Genomic DNA, 6,825 nt, shown 5'->3' with positions numbered 1-6,825 from the left:
GTCAGTCTTTGCTGTTTTGTCGTCATTACTTTGTCCCCTTCTTATTGTGAGTATTCTTGGTTTTCAGGATTTTTGTGGATTTATGTTTTTGAATTTTTGCTTTTGTTGAACTTTTGGTTAATTAAACATTCAAGTAACCATCTCGAGTTTTGTGTCTGCATTTGGGTCCTGTTAAACCTTCTTCCCAGTTTTGACAAATGCCATCAAAGGCTCAGATGAGGATATTTAGAATGTTTTATCATAGACTCCTGAAAACTTTGTGGTTAGATATCAGGGTGTATGCATCCTGCTGGTAAGGCTGCAAAGGTTGGTGGTTTGAAACTCGCTCACTGAGCAAAACCCTTTATTGCAGGAGGCTTCCTGGACACCCTTCATTGTGTATGGCCCATTGCTATCTTGGGGTAGTGGTTCTTAAACCTTTCTTCCTGGAACTCCCTTTGGTTTAGAAGAAAGCTCCATATCCCCACCCTACTATAAAATCAATCTTTTATTCCGAAAACTTCTGCAGTTAAAGACTAAGTTTTTTGTTTTCTACAGTAGTTGTTTATTTTACCATATAAAAGAATTTACAAAACCCCAACAATGTTTTTTTTTTTTTTTTTTTTTTTTTTTTTTTAACAAAATACTTCACAAAATAGGCTATTTATTTGATATATTTCAGTCAGACCCCACCTCTGCATATTTGGGAACAACTGAGAATAGAGTAACCCAGGAGAAAAAATATCTCTATTGGTGGAAAATAAGGATTTATATATACATTTTTCAAATAGAATATTTTAGTTAAACAAATACATTTGGAAACCATGTTCTCTGCTAAAACCAACTTCACCATACATGCATGGAGTATTCCAGAGGTTCCCAAACCTTTCCTCTTTTAACCCACAAGAAGATACCAGAGTCAGGTGATGACCAAAACTACTGGTTGGGTCTACAAACATTTCTGCAAAATCCAAATTACAGGCATCATAATAATACCAAGAGCCTTGACATCGAAAGTAGTGGATTTGTCAATTTAAAAATAAACATTTTCAGTCATTAAACACTTTAAAATAAATGTTTATTGTTTTATTTAATTTCAGTAATCTATTTCAACACCCCATACTGGCTCATAAGAGACCCCAATGGGGCCATGACCCCAACTTTTGAAATAAATGGTCTCCACCCCTCTATGCTGGGTCACAGTGAGTTGGTGTACATCTCCAGCGATAATTGGGCAAGAGAGAGGGCACATGCTCAAAAGTTCCTAATGTTCACATGAGAGGATCATTTAAAAATAGTGAGACACAAACTATAATGGGAAAATGACAAATGATCACAAAACAAAAGATGAGACGAACAGGACATGGCTTAGGGATTTTTTTTGCAGCAAATTATCATTAAAGTCGTTAGGATATTATTTTCCTCTCGAACAACAGCAAACATTGGTGAATATTTGCTCCCTTTTCATGTATGTTCTGTGTTGTGACTAAACTATATTTTAAATCCTCTATTCTATTATTCCATTCTAATCATCGAGACATGATTTTCATTTTAAATTACCTGCCTCTTCCACTCCGCTCTGCAGACTGATTATGTTCCTATTGAAATAAGCTGTTCAGCTCTGAATACTGTGTATAGCGTTCTAAATTGATTACATTTGCTTTTTGTTTCATAGTGTAAACAAACACAGTGCACCTCTTTGCACACATACACACACACCCACATGCTGACCATCATGTAATTTAAGTTGTGTAGAATTTCCTCTGAACGGATCAGTGTGAAATTAAATATGATAAGCACTGCTAAGACTTTTTTTCTGAAGCTCCTGTGACCAGATTTCTGTCCACACGTCTCATTATTTACCCTTCCCACTGCTTTGAATGCGGATTCATATTACTTGAAGGGATTTTGCGGAGACAAGTCTGGGAATTCTTTAATTAAGGCAAACAAAAATATAAAGCCTTTCATGCTGGGAGATATTTTAAAAGCAACTCATGTTTGGACACCCTGAAAAAAATACAATATTAACCAAAGTTATTTGGGTCAGTATCTGGTCCCACTATGCGAGAGATATAGGGATTTGAGAAATCAAAACACATTAAAAGGCCATTGTTATAATTGCTGATGATGAAAAGTGTGAGCTTTAAGTTTAGTAGCTTGTTGCATCTATATTGGAGATTTTTTTTTTTTTTAAATTAAGACAGAAAGTACATCTTGGGATTACAGTCACCTACTCTTCAACAACACCCAGTCAATGAGTGAAGAAGCCTTTGTGACTTTATAATCCAGCAGTGTTTTGGGTACCCAGGGTGGGTAATGTCTTCACAGTGCCACTTGTTCCAGCCTCAGCATAGAGTCTCACAGCTATGCGTTCATGATTTTTAGTGCTTGTTTGTGGTATAAACGCGACAAGCAGCAGTGTGACAGACAGGATATTTACAAATATGATAAACAGCATTAAGACTAAGTGACAGACTTGACTGTTTTGAGACCTCGAGGTACAATAGGGTTAACCGGTCTATGGCATTGAGACGTGTGTAAAACAAAATGAATCAGTAGAGCAAAACTATCAGGAAACAGAAAAATATTTATATGTATTGTTTTTGAATACCCGTGTCAGTAAAATCCAATTTCATGCTAGTGATGAAAGGTACAATTTTCATTAATTGATTAGAAATTATTTTATTATAATTTAAAATAATAAAATAACAGAGGAGAAACAAAAAAAGACACCACTGAAAAAAAAGTCTTTCTTCAAAAGTAGACAAGAAGACAATGCTTATTCAATCCCACCCCTTTTTTTTTTTGCATAAAGCTAATAAAGTTACTCTACTATATATCTTCATCATTACATAATGCTATCAAAAAAAAAATCAGAACAATAAATACAAGTGATAATACGGCTATTAACTGTAGTACTACTACTACCTGTAATAACAGAACCACTATTCATCAGTTTAACATCAATTATCAATACAATACTACTACCAAAATTATCAGTGTTAAGAATGTGACAAGAACCATTGTACCATAATTGATGAGAAGTATATAATCATCAAATACCATATTTTTGTATGATGACTTCGCCAAATGTATATTGAGACCCTACTTGTGTTTTTTCCACAGTTTTACTCCAAATACAGACACAAAAACTCTTTCTAGTGGTTTTCACTGAACAAAGTCTAAATTTTAAGGATCCCAGTAAGTGATAACCCCATCTCTATCAATGAAAAGGTTTTATATATTGACTGGTAGTAATTGTGTGGTAGTTTTATACATGATACTGTATGTGCTGCATTATAATTACAATACAGTTGTAAATTAACTGGTGTGAACTTTCTGTCTGCAGGTCCTGAGTCTTAGTGGTACTTTTATAAGTGGATGGACTGCAACTGTGACACATTTGCTAAATGGCAGATTTTTAGTATTTCTCCGGGGCTAATTGTACAGTGATGATGATGATGATGATGATGATGATGATGATGATGTGTATTTAATAATTTTCATTAAAAAACTATCTCTTTGCTTTATTTAAAAAAAAATGCTAATCCAGACATTTTGAATTGAAAAAGCTTCCTGGATCGGAAGCGAAACGTCTTCAAACTTGGAAAACTAAGTCCAGGGTTGTTGTTTTTTTCTTTTTCTTTTTTGGAATGACTATGACCTGGATGACTGAGAATCCTAACCAGCACTTTGCTTTATTTACACTCATTGCATTATATCACATCTAAGAATTGTATCTTTGTTGAGCCTGTGACTTTAGTAACCGTTAGTAGCATAGAAACCTACATATTCTAATGTTGGCAGAGCAGGTTTCCAAAAGTAAACCTGAGCAAACACTGCGTGTATATTATGACCAGATAGTAATGACACTAAAGTTAGCAATTTGCAAAGTGAAAATAAAAAAGGAAACTCTCAACAGATGGGATTCTGTAACCTTAGTCATCCTATTTAGTACAATCCTTGCTTTACAACAGCATATACCACCTTAGGTAAATGCAAATTAAAACACACTTCCTTCACATTTAATACATTAACATGCACAAAAATATAACCTGCCAAATCTGACTCAGGCTACCATGATTTTTTTTTTTGTCTAAAGATTTGCCCACAACTTTTTTTTTTTTTTATAGCAGCTAGTCTTATGGTGATGGAATAATAACCACTGCCCAGTCTTATGAATCACTTACATTGTAGACTTAATGCTCTTATTTTAGTTTTATCTGTGCTAATTAGTCTCCCTCCTGCAGTCTTCCTTCCTCAGTGTTTTCACAGTTGTTCTGCATGCCCCTGATTATGCTTAACTGGTTGCTCTTCAATTATCCTTCATTTCCTCAGAATATGGGATTCTCTGTTCCTGTCATTTAGCTCTGGTTTCCTTGGTTCTGTTCTACCTGTTTCCTTATTTTTAGAGCTTAATTTCTTGCTTTTAGTTTCTTGCTGGACTCAGTGCAGGAAGTGGGGAAAAAATCCTAACTAAATTAACATCTCTGTTGGATAATGTTTCCCACCCCATGCATGAAGCTGTTGCAGAACTGGAGAAAACCTTCAGTGACAGACTGCTGCCAGGGAGCGTTATCACAGATTTTCTCCCAGCAGCTGTAAGACGTTATAACCACTCTGTTCCAAACGAGCTCAATAAGTTGTTACATCCATGCTGATTTTAGCAGATTCTATCTTAGTTAAATAACATGCTGCTGTCATTTAGCACATCTCTAATTTTGCTGCAATTTTCAAATATCCATTACTGTAAAAATGTCCATAGCTGTATATTGGTTCGTTATTCTCTAGGTACTCAGTTCTTATATTGTTAAAACAGTAAAACATTTTCAAACAGTACAGTATTTTATCTGTTTATTTTTAAACCCTTCACTATTATGTCATACTTATGAACTTTTCTAAGGTCCACATGTGTGTGACAATTTTTTTCTATAATCTTTTTGCTGCCGTAAAAAAAAACAGAAATTCCACATTGTGGGACAATAAAGGGATTTTCTATTCTATTCTAAGTTTGATATTTTGTTATCTTTAAATCATTTAATTCTCTACGCTGCTTCATCGCTGCTATCTGCAATTTCGTCCTGTTACAACTTCCCCACACATGACATGATCTGTATTTATTCAGCTTTGCAAAGTGGTATAAGCCTTTTGTGATATGCTTTATGGCCATATATGCAAGCTACACAGGAAACAGTCAGTCTGAACTGCTCCATCAATGTGAAAAATATCTCATCAGTACACACTCTGAAAAGACAGTGTTTGTTAGTACTTATATCAATATTTCCAGTAATCTACGTAACATGTGAACTAAGAGTTTGCAGATTGTTTTTATTCTTCACAGAGCAACAAAGAGGCAATTTCATTTCTCCTCCTCACTGCCTCCTGTGAGATTACATGTATATCTATATTTAATTCTAAAATAAATAAAACCAGAGGAAGAAAGAAAAAAACACGACTTTGTTAGCTCCAAGCACATTCCCTAGAGTGGCGGATACCATCTGACCCCAATTTACGAAAGCTAGAGATGAGACACATTCCTTTTAGCTCAATATGAATATATTAGCATCCCAAAATGTCCCACATTTGGCTCTTGAGATTCATATTAAAAGATCAAGTGGGGGGCGGGGGATCCAGACGGCCTACGGTTAAACAAGACAAATATTCTTTTTGGAGCTGAAACAAATGTGACAAACGTCTGTTCATGTTTCTAGTTACCGTAGATGCTTTAACCAGACTTCAAAATGTTTTGTAAAGTACGGTCAAAGATCATCCAGAAATAAACTAGCGGAGAACAGCTTTCATATCCAGGTAACAGAACACACCGCCGACATCTGTATGGAGTTTCTGTCTCTACTCTTCAACACAGCAGTCGGCCTCGACTTCAAACTCTGCTTTTATTCTTGATCTATGTTGTCAGAATAGCACAAGTATTCTTCACGTATAGATGGGCCTCTGCCTTTCTAAGTTCAGGAAAGCATACCACAGCTGTCTTTTCTCCCTTTAATGGTGTTTTCTGCCACTCAGGGAAAAGTGCCTGCGTAATGCTTATTGAATTCTTCTCTTAACAAAGGCAATGAAAACAGACAACACCGACTGTGGATGGAGGTAAATCCATACCTTACACAAACACACACAAGGCATGCAAGCGCTTAAAGGCATGAACGCCTGACAATTCAACTGCATGCATGTGCGCGTGCATGCAGACAGGATGGCACAAATTGCATTCAGAAGACATCTGCCATCATGTGACCACGAGGCATTTAGATGCTACTCTCCAATGAATATAAAGTATAAACACTCCTCCAAATTCTCCACCCCTGGCCTCTATTTCATGCTATTATCTTGGCATAATAAACACATTAGCTTCTCCCTACCCAATTCCTGCTTCTAAGATGAATCTTTCCTGACTATATAAAATAATTTGCCAACATTATATGTCACTGAATTATTCATGAAGGTTCACGGAGAGTTTTAAAACTGTCTGAGTCCTGGAGGAAGCAGTGCTGACAGATGGACAGTTTTCACATATGGACTTCCCTCTCTCAAGAAGAGAAGTGAGAGATCTCATGAAATAGTCTTCATCTCCAAATGATGTATAGTCCTCTTTCCACAGTCTGAGGACCACTTACTCACTCGCACATAAAGGTTTTCCTATAAAGACATAGTGTTATTTGATCTTTTGACCTAGTACTAATTCAAGCAGAATGACTTCTGAGCTTTGTCAAAACTTTGTTGGAGCACAGTTGGAGTTATGTACCAGCTAACCTTTGTCAAAAATGTTATTCTGCTGTGGTTACAAGAAAAACAAAAGCAGACGAAGACCTCATTGCATTACATGCTCCAAAC

This window comes from Cyprinodon variegatus, unplaced genomic scaffold, assembly GCF_000732505.1.
Source record: "Cyprinodon variegatus isolate N-32 unplaced genomic scaffold, C_variegatus-1.0 Scaffold306, whole genome shotgun sequence".
Classification (NCBI taxonomy): Eukaryota; Metazoa; Chordata; class Actinopteri; order Cyprinodontiformes; family Cyprinodontidae; genus Cyprinodon; species Cyprinodon variegatus.
Note: the sequence above shows the minus strand (reverse complement) of the source record.